Below are 13,818 nucleotides of genomic sequence, written 5' to 3'. Positions count from 1 at the left end.
AGCCCACTGTCTCTGCCTCTTCCTTTCTTCTTCCTGCCGCCACCCCATCCTCCCCACACCCACATCAGTCTGAAGAAGGGTCTCGACCCGAAATGTCACCTATTCCTTCGCTCCATAGATGCTGCCTCACCCGCTGGGTTTCTCCAGCAATTTTATCTACCTCCTCCGACAGCTCGCTCCATTCACCTACCACCCTTTGTGTGAAGAAGTTACCCCTCAGATTCCCATTAAATCTCCCCCCACCTCACCTTGAACCATTGGTTCTCGATTCCCCTGCTTCACCTAATGCCAAGACCAAGCCTGAACGCCACGCATCTCCCACATTTAGAACGGAGACGAGGAAACACTTTTTCTCACGGAGAGTGGTTAGTCTGTGAAAGTCTCTGCCTGGGGGTTGGAGGCCGGTTCTCTGGATGCTTTCAAGAGAGAGCTAGATAGGGCTCTTAAGAATAGCAGAGTCAGGGGATATGGGGGAGAAGGCAGGAACGGGGTACTGATTGGGGATGATCAGCCATGATCACATTGAATGGGCCGCATTTGGAGTATTGGTTGTGGTTCTGATCACCCTTGCACAAAAATAACGTGGCTTAGGGTGTTCAGACAATAGACAATAGGCGCAGGAGTAGGCCATTAATGGCTGATCATCCACAATCAGTACCCCGTTCCTACCTTCTCCCCATATCCCCTGACTCCGCTAATCTTTAAGAGCCCTATCTAGCTCTCTCTTGAAAGTATCCAGGTTGGGTTCAGGTTTATTATTGTCATGTGTACTGAGCTGTGGAGAAAAGTTTGGTTCTTCATGCTATTCAGTCGGGTCTGATAACACTATACATAATTACAATCATGTCAAGTTTAAGAATAAGGAGTAAGCCATTTAGAATGGAGACGAGGAAACACGTTTTCTCAGATAGTGGTGAATCTGTGGAATTCCCTCCCTCAGAGGGCGGTGGAGGCAGGTTCCCTGGATGCTTTCAAGAGAGAGCCAGATAGGGCTCGTAAAAATAGGGCTCTTAAAAATAGCGGAGTCCGGGGATATGGGGAGAAGGCAGGAACGGTCAGACTCATCATGCAACGGTGAAAGCAACAGGTGTCCTAAACTTTCTGAGGTGCAACTTTCATCATTGTTCAACTTCCGTCAAGGAGAAGCTATACTTCATCCTCGTTAGACCTCATTTGGACTACACAGTTGCAGCATGGGACCCATACACAAATAAAAACATTTCTTCCACCGAACGTGTCCAAAGACAGGCAGCTCGATTTGTTACTAACACCTATGAGAGAGAAGCGAGTGTCACCAAACTTCTGAATTCTCTGGGGTGGAACCCTCTCCAAGACACACGTGAAGCTCACCGTTTGACCTGTTTTTACAAAATGTTAAATGGTCAGCTCGACATAGACTACAAGACCTACACCAAACCCAAACCAATTAGGAGCAGACGAGGGCATTCGATCCAATTTGTGATCCCAGCTACAAAGACAGATGTGTACAGCAATTCGTTCTTCCTCCGCACAATGAATGCATGGAATAATCTCCACCCAACTATAGTTACCCAACCAGATGCAACTAAATTTAAAGTAGCTCTTTCTTCCCAATAACCCTTTCTGGCTTAAGCCCTCCCTTCACCACCTCCAGTTTAAATTCCAGTTGGAATATTTTGGAGGACCAAGAAACCAAGAACCAACCAAGAAGAATGGGGGGTACACAAAAATGCTGGAGAAACTCAGCGGGTGCAGCAGCATCTATGGAGCAAAGAAAATAGGCGACGTTGCGGGCCAAAACCCTTCTTCAGACTGATGGGGGGTGGGAGGGGAGAAGGAAGGAAAAAGGGGAGGAGGAGGAGCCCGAGGGCGGGGCGATGGGAGGAGACAGCCCGAGGGTTAAGGAAGGGAAGGAGACAGCAAGGGCTAGCAAAATTGGGAGAATTCAACATTCATGCCAACATTCATGCCAAGAAGAATGGGGTACTGATTGGGGATGATCAGCCATGTTCACGTTGAATGGCGGTGCTGGCTCGAAGGGTTGAATGGCCTACTCCTGCACCTATTGTCTATTGTCTATTGTCAAACTCAAGTTCGATAGGTAGAGCAAAGGGGAAGATACAGAGTGCAGAATACAGTTCTCAGCATTGTAGCGCATTAGTTCCAGAGACAAAGTCCAATGTCCGCAATGGGGTAGAGGTGAATCGGACAGTACCCTAGCTTATGGAATGGACCAGGTGTGGGTGATGGTTGGACAAAGGCCAGAGATGGAAAGACAGAAGGTGTGAGATAAGGATAGAAGAGTTATGCATTGTGAAGCAGCTAGATGAAGGGATATAAGTGGGAGTGGAAGGGAGGAGATGGGTGTGAGTCCAGGTGGGTTACAGGGAAGGGAGATGCGGGGAAAGCTGCAGGGAGTGGCCTAGTTAATTAACTAAAATTGGAAAATTCAATATTCATGTCGTTGGGTTGCTGGGAAGAAGCAGTTCCCGAACCTGTTGGTTACAGTTTTCAGTCTTCTGTTCCCTCCTATCAATGGTTGGAGTGAAATGAGAGCAAGTTCATCAGTTTGTAAGAATTAGGAGCAGAATTAGGCCATTCAGCCCTTCGGGTCTATTCTGCCATTCAATCATAGAAACATAGAAACATAGAAATTAGATGCAGGAGTAGGCCATTCGGCCCTTCGAGCCTGCACCGCCATTCAATATGATCATGGCTGATCATCCAACTCAGTATCCCGTACCTGCCTTCTCTCCATACCCTCTGATCCCCTTAGCCACAAGGGCCACATCTAACTCCCTCTTGAATATAGCCAATGAACTGGCCTCGACTACCCTCTGTGGCAGAGAGTTCCAGAGATTCACCACTCTCTGTCTGAAAAAAGTTCTTCTCATCTCGGTTTTAAAGGATTTTCCCCTTATCCTTAAGCTGTGACCCCTTGTCCTGGACTTCCCCAACATCGGGAGCAATCTTCCTGCATCTAGCCTGTCCAACCCCTTAAGAATTTTGTAAGTTTCTATAAGATCCCCTCTCAATCTCCTAAATTCTAGAGAGTATAAACCAAATCTATCCAGTCTTTCTTCATAAGACAGTCCTGACATCCCAGGAATCAGTCTGGTGAACCTTCTCTGCACTCTCTCTATGGCAATAATGTCCTTCCTCAGATTTGGAGACCAAAACTGTACGCAATACTGCAGGTGTGGTCTCACCAAGACCCTGTACAACATGGCTGATCTATCTCTCCCTCTGAAACCCATTCTCCTGCCTTCTCCCCATAACCCCTAACACCCGCACTAATCAAGAACCTGTCAATCTCTGCCTTAAGAATACCCACTGACCTGGCCTCCACAGCCGTCTGTGGCAATGAACGCCACAGATTCACCATCCTCTGACTAAAGAAATTCCTCCTCACCTCCTTCCTAAAAGAACGTCCTTTAATTCTGAGGCTCTGACCTCTGGTCCTAGACTCCCCCACTAGTGGAAACAACCTCTCCACATCTACTCTATCCAGGCTATTTGGGTGGCACAGTGGCACAGAGGAAAAGTTGCAGTAGTGTTACTGCCTTACAGCGCCAGCGAGCTGGGTTTGATCCTGACTACGGGCTCTAGCGTGACTGCATGGGTTTTCTCCGGGTGTCATAGTTTTCTGAAGACGTACATGTTTGTCGGTTAATTGGTTATGATAAAAATTGTAATTTATCCCTCGATAATGTAGGATAATGTTACTGTACAGGATGATCGCTGGTCTGCGCGGTCTCGATGGGCCGAAGAGCCTGTTTCCACTCTGTATCTCTAAACTATCTGGTGAGTTTCAACGATGTCCATAGACAATAGACAATAGGTGCAGGAGTAGGCCATTTATCCCTTCGAGCCATTCAATGTGATCATGGCTGATCATCCCCAATCAGCACCTGCCTTCTCCCCATATCCCCTGACTCCGCTATTGTTTAGACCCCTATCTAGCTCTCTCTTGAAAGCATCCAGAGAACCGGCCTCCACCGCCCTCTGAGACAGCGAATTCCACAGACTCACAACTCTCTGTGAGGAAAAAGTGTTTTCTCGTCTCCATTCTAAATGGCTCACTCCTTATTCTTAAACTGTGTGTGGCCCCTGATTCTGGACTCCCCCAACATCGGGAACACGTTTCCTGCCTCTAGCGTGTCCAAGCCCTTAACAATCTTATATTGTTGTGCCCCCTCGTCCTTCTAAACTCCAGCAAGTTACAGGCCCAGTGCCTTCAAACGCTCGTGATATGTTCACCCACTCATTGCTGGGATCATTCTCGTAAAGCAGGGCCAAGGAAGTGTGGAAATGTCGTAGGAACAGAGTCTTGAAGCCCAAACAATGCTGCCATTCTGAAATCTCATTTCACCCAATCAATGTCGCTGACTGATATTACAAATATATCAGCAGCAAAGAGGATTCTGGCAGCCATGATAATGTTAATTGTGATTTATTGAGCAGAAAGAGAGAATTTGAAATTGCTGCAAATAAAGATGTTATTAAAGATATAGAATTAAACTGAGAATATGCTGGGTGGTGAGTTAAAGTCTGACCCATAGTGAATAAAACATTGTATATAGGTGTGTGATGAATGTCCACAGCAGTGTAATGTGGGTATATTGTTTGTATGAATAATGTCAGATCAACAATCTTGCTCTCAACACTGCTAGAGTATCACGGTGGTGCAGCGGTAGAGTTGCTGCCTCACAGCGCCAGAGACCCGGGTTCCATCCTGACTACGGGTGCTGTCTGTACGGAGTTTGTACGTTCTCCCCGTGACCTGCTTCGGTTTTCTCCGGGTGCTCCGGTTTTGCTCCCACACTCCAAAGACGTACAGGTTTGTAGGTTAAACTCAGTGGAAGAGGCAGCATCCATGGAGTGAAGGAATAGGTGACGTTTTGGGTTGATAGACAATAGGTGCAGTAGTAGTCCATTCGGCCCTTTGAGCCAGCACCGCCATTCAATGTGATCATGGCTGATCATCCCCAATCAGTACCCCGTTCCTGCCTTCTCCCCATATCCCCTGACTGCTATTTTTAAGCCCTATCTAGCTCTCGCTTGAAAGTATCCAGAGAACCGGCCTCCACCGCCCTCTGAGGCAGAGAATTCCACACACAATTCTCTGTGAAAAAAGTGTTTCCTCATCTCCGTTCTAAATGGCCATCCCCTTGGAGTGATAAATCAGCCATGATAGAATGGTGGAGTAGACTTGATGGGCCGAATGGCCTAATTCTGCTCCTATCACTTATGAACGGATGTAGTGATTTTCTAAATGCGATTTGCATGTTTGCCAACAGGGCATCATCCCTCGGTAGGGATCTTCAACAATCATTTCTGCACCGCACAACCTATTGAGTGATCAGAAATCTTTCAATAAGAATCAGGGCGAAGGAGGCTAATAAATGTTTCTGATTACTAGTCCTATCACATAATCCAAGCAGGATAAAGATTCCTTCTGTAGACGCTGCCAGGCCTGAAGGGCCTGTCCCACTTAGGAGACCTAAACAGCAACCTCTGGTGACCTTGCCCGCCACCCAAAAAAAAAATCAAGGTTGAGGTGACCTGCAACCTCCTACCACCTCCCACGCACATGTTGAAAACCTTCCCCGACTATGAAGAAAACCAGCTTAGACTACTAAAAAATGATCGATTTTTAAAACGGCAACCTATTTTTAGTCGAGGCCGGTTTTAATCATGATGAAAAAATAGCAGCAACCTAGATGAAGCCTCGATCACGCGGAAACCACTTTCGACCATTAGGGAGAGTGACCAAAACCTCCGGTGACCTCATGGAAACCTTGGGTGGCGGGCAAGGTCATCAGAGGTTGCTGTTTAGGTCTCCTAAGTGGGACAGGCCCTTTACTCCAGCACTTTGAGCGTTGCTCAAGATTCCAGACTGACGGAGGGTCTCAACCCAAAACGTTGCCTGTCCACTTCCTCCACAGAGGCTGCCTGACCTGCTGAGTTTCCCCAGTACTTTATGTGTTCTGGCTGTGTGAACAAACCTGATTTTATGTGTTCTGGCAGCGTCAGAGAGAGTGGGTTTAAATGTACTGTACAAAATTGCACCAAGCTCCCGGGGAAGATTTCTGCCACTTCTGGAGTGGATCAGTCATTAACTTGCACTTTATCTACAATTACAGGTTCTGAATGGCTCCAGCCCACTCTTCAAATTCATCTCGGGTACGTTGACAGCGCTAATGATCTGAAGCAAGACAAGCTGAACATTAGTGAAGCATATTAACATTTGCTAATGATGCCAAGTTGCGTGCAAAGTGGTAAATAAAAAGGAAGATTACTATGACCAAAAAAAGATTTAAACCAATCTAGCAGCTGGGCCGAACATCAACTAAAGGATTAAACCACACCATGTTCGAAAAATCGAGAAAGTGGTTTTAACATCAGTTGAAGGAAAAAAACATTATTTGCGTTAAATTATTGACCAATCCATTTTCCAGTCAAAACCCTGTGTAATCTTTCACCTATCTGTCCGAATCTCTTATGGGCTTGTCCCACTTAGGCGATTTTTGGGGCGACTACAGACGACTACCACAAAGTTTTCAACGCGTTGAAAAAACTTGGCGACAATTTTTGCTGTCGTAGGTTGTCGCCAGGTGTCGTAGGTGAATTCCATTACAACTAGTCCCTGGCAGTCGCCTACAGCCCCTGTCCCACTTAGGAGACCCAAACAGCAACCTCTGGTGACCTTGCCCGCCACCCAAGGTTTCCATGAGGTCACCAGAGGTTTTGGTCACTCTCCCAAATAGTCGAAAGTGGTTTCTGCATGGTCGAGGCTCCATCTAAGTTGCTGCTATTTTTTCATCATGATTAAAACCGGCCTCAACTATAAATAGGTTGCCGTTTTAAAACTCGATCATTTTTTAGTCGCAGGTCTATTCGAAGCCGATTTTCTTCATAGTCGAGGAAGGTTTTCAACACATGCGTGGGAGGTGGTAGGAGGTTGCAGATCACCTCGACATTGGTGGCGGGCAAGGTCACCAGAGGCTGCTGTTTAGGTCTCCTAAATGGGACGGGGCAAGAGTTGCCTAAATGGGACAGGCCCATTAGAAACTTAAAGGCTTCTTTCTGGTCATAGCTACATCCACTGAATGTTTAAGAAGGAACTCCAGATGCTTGAAAATCGAAGGTACACAAAAAAGCTGGAGAAACTCAGCGGGTGCAGCAGCATCTATAGAGCGAAGGAAATAGACAATGTTTCGGGCTGAAACCCTTATTCAGACCAGACCTTCTGAAGAAAGGTTTTGGGCCGACGCGTTGCCTATTTCCTTCGCTCCATAGATGCTGCTGCACCCGCTGAGTTTCTCCAGCTTTTACATAGAAACATAGAAACATAGAAATTAGGTGCAGGAGTAGGCCATTCGGCCCTTCGAGCCTTCACACCATTGAATATGATCATGGCTGATCATCCAACTAAGTATCCCGTACCTGCCTTCTCTCCATACCCTCTGATCCCCTTAGCCACAAGGGCCACATCTAACTCCCTCTTAAATATAGCCAATGAACTGGCCTCGACTACCCTCTGTGGTAGAGTGTTCCAGAGATTCACCACTCTCTGTGTGAAAAAAGTTCTTCTCATCTCGGTTTTAAAGGATTTCCCCCTTATCCTTAAGCTGTGACCCCTTGTCCTGGACTTCCCCAACATCGGGAACAATCTTCCTGCATCTAGCCTGTCCAACCCCTCAAGAATTTTGTAAGTTTCTATAAGATCCCCTCTCAATCTCCTAAATTCTAGAGAGTATAAACCAAGTCTATCCAGTCTTTCTTCATAAGACAGTCCTGACATCCCAGGAATCAGTCTGGTGAACCTTCTCTGCACTCCCTCTATGGCAATAATGTCCTTCCTCAGATTTGGAGACAAAAACTGTACGCAATACTCCAGATGTGGTCTCACCAAGACCCTGTACAACTGCAGTAGAACCTCCCTGCTCCTATACTCAAATCCTTTTGCTACGAAAGCTAACATACCATTTGCTTTCTTCACTGCCTGCTGCACCTGCATGCCTACTTTCAATGACTGGTGTACCATGACACCCAGGTCTCGCTGCATCTCCCCTTTTCCTAGTCGGCCACCATTTAGATAATAGTCTGCTTTCCTGTTTTTGCCACCAAAATGGATAACCTCACATTTATCCACATTATACTGCATCTGCCAAACATTTGCCCACTCACCCAGCCTATCCAAGTCACCCTGCAGTCTCCTAGCATCCTCCTCACAGCTAACACTGCCCCCCAGCTTAGTGTCATCCGCAAACTTGGAGATATTGCCCTCAATTCCCTCATCCAGATCATTAATATATATTGTAAACAGCTGGGGTCCCAGCACTGAGCCTTGCGGTACCCCACTAGTCACTGCCTGTCATTGTGAAAAGGACCCGTTTACTCCTACTCTTTGCTTCCTGTTTGCCAGCCAGTTCTCTATCCACATCAATACTGAACCCCCAATGCCGTGTACTTGTGTACCTACATCCACTGAATGTCACTGGGCACTTAACACTGCACTGTAGAACATAGAACAGTCCAGCACAGGAACAGGCCCTACGGCCCACAATCTCCGTACCAAACAGAATACCAGAACTGTGGCACATTGGTGCAGCGGTGGAGTTGCTGCCTCACGATGCCAGTTCAGCTTCAACCTTGACTGCGGGTGCTGTCTGTACAGAGTTTGTACGTTCTCCCCGTGACCTGCGTGGGTTTTCTCAGGGTTCCCTCCCCCACTCTGGTTCCCACCCCCAATCCAAAAACCTCCTTAGTATGATTCAAATGTTCGGCAAGTCCCTATCAACTCTCACCAACTTCTACAGATGCGCCGTAGAAAGCATTTTATCGGGATGCATCACAGCACGGTTTGGGAACAGCTCCATCCAAGACCGCAAGAAATTGCAGCGAATTGTGGACGCAGCCCAGACCATCGCACAAACCCACCTTCCTTCCATTGACTCCATCTACACCTCACGCTGCTTCGGCAAGGCCAGCAGCATCATCAAGGACCAGTCGCACCCTGGCCACTCCCTCTTCTCCCCTCTCCCATCGGGCAAGAGGCACAGAAGTGTGAAAACAAACGCACACCTCCAGATTCAGGGACAGTTTCTTCCCAGCTGTTATCAGGCAACTGAACCATCCTACCACAACCAGAGAGAGGTCCTGAGCTACTATCTACCTCATTGGAGACCCTCATACTATCTGTAATTGGACTTTACTGGATTTTATCTTGCACTAAATGTTATTTATGATATTTCCATTATCCAGTATCTGGCGACTGCCAGCACCATTCATAGTCATATCTGTACACTGTAAATGGGTCGATTGTAAACATGTATTGTCTTTCTGCTGACTGCTTAGCACACAACAAAAGCCTGTCCCACTTACACAACTGTTTCGGCGACTGCCGGTACCCGACATAGTCGCAGCGGCTACTCACCACCATACAGGCTTCACCCCGCGACATGTCACCTGTTTATTCGTGAGTCGTCGCACAAAGAGTCGTACCTTGTTCTGGTCGCCGCTGGATTTTCAACATATTGAACATTTTCGGCGACCTGCTGCGACTATGACGGGTGCCGACAGTCGCCGAAAACATTGCATAAGTGGGACAGGCCCTTAATACTGTACCTCAGTACACGTGACTATAAACTAAACTAACCACCGTTAATTTTCATGCCGATTTAAGAAGCAAGAAGCAAGGTTTAAGAAACAAAATGTAAGATGAGGGGGAAAAGACATCATGGGAAACTGGAGGAGGTAGTTGAGGCAGTGACTATAGCAACATTTAACACACAGTTAAAGCCCTGTCCCACTGTACAAGTTCATTCACGAACTCTCCAGAGTTTTAAAAAAATCAAATTAGTGGTAAGCACGTAGAATGTACGTAGCGGGTACGTCGGAGCTCGGGGATGTCATTTAGCGGCTCGTAACGCTAACGGCAGGTACTCGGGAAACGCGGTAAGCTCGGGAAGACTGGTGAAGATTTTGCAACATGTTGATAAATGTCCACGAGAGCCCCGATTACCTACGAGCGGCCATTGCCGTAAATCTCCGAGTTCGAATCAGGGCAAACTCGGGAGAACTCCTCAATTACCTCGTACAGTGGGACAGGGCTTTTAGACAGGTACGTGGATGGGACAGGTTTGGAGGGATATGGGCCAAATGCAGGCAGGTGAGACTAGTGTAGATGGGACATGTTGGTCGATGTGGGCAAGTTTGGCCGAAGGGCCTGTTTCCACGCTGTATCACTCACTCTATGACAAAGAAATTGTGGTGACGTTTTTTTAAATGTTCAAATATGAGCAATATGTTTCATTTTTTCACACCATGGAAGGCTCACTAAACTGAAAAGATATTTACCTGTTATACAAAGAGGGGGAAATGGTGACGCTTCATAAATTATTGAACTGGAATGATTAATTTAATTCCCGTAAATCTTTCAGACGTATCAGCTAATTTGTACTATAGTGTCGAAATGTCACTGCAATTGACATAGACACTTTTATTTTAAGTTTCTTTTCTTTTCCAGTCATTTCATGGGTCAATTTACAGGAACTGTCAAATAATTTAGCAAAATGCCATTGGATGGATTACTGAGATTTGAATTAACCTTCTGGATCTTGTGAATTTGAGACATTTGTTTAAAGTTCAGAAATCCTCTTTAATTGGAGAGTGGATGAGTCAGCTCTTTATATAACCATATAAACATATAACAATTACAGCATAGAAACAGGCCATCTCGGCCCTTCTAGTCTATGCCGAACACTTACTCTCACCTAGTCCCATCTACCTGCACTCAGACCATAACCCTCCATTCCCTTCCTGTCCATATACCCATCCAATTTATATGTAAATGATAAAATCGAACCTGCCTCCACCACTTCCACTGGAAGCTCATTCCACACCGCTACCACTCTCTGAGCAAAAAAACTCACCCTGAGGTTACCCCTAAACTTTTGTCCCTTAATTCTCAAATCATGTCCTCTTGTTTGAATCTTCCCTACTCTCAATGGAAAAAAGCTTATCCACGTCAACTCTGTCTATCCCTCTCATCATTTTAAAGACCTCTATCAAGTCCCCCCTTAACCTTCTGCGCTTCAAAGAATAAATACTTAACGTTCAATCTTTCACTGTAACTTAGTTGCTGAAACCCAGGCAACATTCTAGTAAATCTCCTCTGTACTCTCTCTATTTTGTTGACATCTTTCCTATAATTTGGCAACCAAAATTGTACACCATACTCCAGAATTGGCCTCACCAATGCCTTGTACAATTTTAACATTACATCCCAACTTCTATACTCAATACTCTGATTTATAAAGGCCAGCACACCAAAAGCTTTATTTACCATCCTATCTACATGAGATTCCACTTTCAGGGAACTGTGCACAGTTATTCCCAGATCCCTCTGTTCAACTACATTCCTCAATTTGCTACCATTTACCATGTACGTCCTATTTTGATTTGTCCTGCCAAGATGTAGCACCTCACACTTATCAGCATTAAACTCCATCTGCCTTCTATCAGCCCACTCTGCCAAATGGCCTAAATCTCTCTGTAGACTTTGAAAATCTACTTCATTATCCACAACACCTATCTTAGTATCATCTGCACACTTACTAATCCAATTTACCACACCATCATCCAGATCATTGATGTACATGACAAACAACAGTGGACCCAACACAGATCCCTGTGGCACCCCACTAGTCACCGGCCTCCAACCTGACAAACAGCCATTCACCATTACTCTCTGGCATCTTCCATTCAGCCACAGTTGAATTCATCTTGCTACTCCTGCATTTATCCCCAACAATTGAACCTTCAGAACCAACTTTCCATGAGGAACCTTGTCAAAGGCCTTACTGAAGTCCATATAGACAACATCCACCACTTTACCCTCATCAATTTCTCTAATAACTTCTTCAAAAAATTCAAGAAGATTAGTCAAACATGACCTTCCAGGCACATTTATCACATGCAATATTAATGATCAAGTTGCTGCCTCACAGCGCCGGAGACCCGGGTTCCATCCTGACTACGGGTGCTGTCTGGACAGAGTTTGTACGTTCTCCCCGTGACCTGCGTGGGTTTTCTCCGAGATCTTCCGTTTCCTCCCACACTCCAAAGACGTGCAGGTTTGCAGGTTAATTGGCTTGGTGTAAATGTAAATTGTCCCCAGTGTGTGTAGGATAGTGTTAGTGTGCGGGGATCCCTGGATGGTGTTGACTCGGTAGGCTGAAGGACATGTTTCCACGCTGTAGGGCTCGTAAATATAGCGCTCTTAAAGACAGCGACAATAGACAATAGGCACAGCAGTAGGCCATTCTGCCCTTCAAGCCAGCACCGCATTTCTATGTGATCATGGCTGATCATCCCCAATCAGTACCCCGTTCCTGCCTTCTCCCCATATCTCCTGAATCCGCTATCTTTAAGAGCCCTATCTAGCTCTCTCTTGAAAGCATCCAGAGAACCGGCCTCTACCGACCTCTGAGGCAGAGAATTCCACAGGAGTCAGGGGATATGGGGAGAAGTGCAGGAACGGGGTACAGATTCGGGATGATCAGCCATGATCACATTGAATGGCGGTGCTGGCTCGAAGGGCTGAATGGCCTACTCCTGCACCTATTGTCTATTGTCTATTGTATCTCTAAACTAACCTAGACTCAGCGGGTTGGGCAGCATCTCTGGAGAAAAGGTATTGGTGACATTCCAGTTCGATACTGAAAGCTGTGGGTGGAGGAAGGAGGGGGAGGGGGGAGTGGGAAATAAAGTGGAGGTGAGGAAAGGCCGGGGCAAATCAAGGTTCACAACAGATACCCTCATGAAGGGTGTAGTCCATAATGGCCCATTGTTGGCTGGGGAAGAGGTGATAACATGAAGCATACAAGGATGCCACAATGGTACTGGTAGGATGAGTGGGGTGGGGGAGGGGGGAAAGGGAGGAAATGCAGGAGTTAGAACAATTTAGATAAATCAACGTTTATACCGCTGGGTTGTAAGCTGCCCAAGCGAAATATGCAAAAAGGCAACCCACCCCCTCCCCACGTACCCTGTAGCTGCAGAAGATGCAACACCTGTCCCTATACCTCCCCCTCGACTCTATCCAGGGACCCCGACAGTCCATTCCAGTGACGCAGACAGTTGCTTGTATTTAATTTAATTTTGTTTAGTTTAGAGATACAGCGCGGCAACAGGCCCTTCGGCCCACCGAGACCGTGCCAACCAGCGATCCCCGCACATTGGCACTATCCTACACACACTATGGGCAATGTACATTTATACCAAGCCAATGAACCTGTACGCCTTTGGAGTGTGGGAGGAAACCGCAGCATCCGGATAAAACCCGGGAAGGTCACGGGGAGAACGTACAAACTCCGTACAGACAGCACCCGCATGGAATGGAACCCTTGTCTCTGGCGCTGTGAGGCAGCAACTCTACCGCTGCGCCAACGTGACGCCCATGATTTGGCCTGAAGTGCCTCTCTCCATTTTGTGTGAATCTATGAATACAAGAGAGAGATGGTTAAGGGTTTGGACATGCTCGAGGCAGGAAACATGTTCCCGATGTTGGGGGAATCCAGAACCACAGTTTAAGAATAAGGAGTAAGCCATTTAGAACGGAGACGAGGAAACACTTTTTCTCACAGAGAGTGGTGAGTCTGTGGAATTCTCTGCCTCAGAGGGCGGTGGAGGCCGGTTCTCTGGATGCTTTCAAGAGAGAGCTAGATAGGGCTCTTAAAAATAGCTGAGTCAGGGGATATGGGGAGAAGGCAGGAACGGGGTACTGATTGGGGATGATCAGCCATTGAATGGCGGTGCTGGCTCGAAGGG

The sequence above is a fragment of the Leucoraja erinacea genome, chromosome 41, assembly GCF_028641065.1.
Source record: "Leucoraja erinacea ecotype New England chromosome 41, Leri_hhj_1, whole genome shotgun sequence".
Classification (NCBI taxonomy): Eukaryota; Metazoa; Chordata; class Chondrichthyes; order Rajiformes; family Rajidae; genus Leucoraja; species Leucoraja erinaceus.
Note: the sequence above shows the minus strand (reverse complement) of the source record.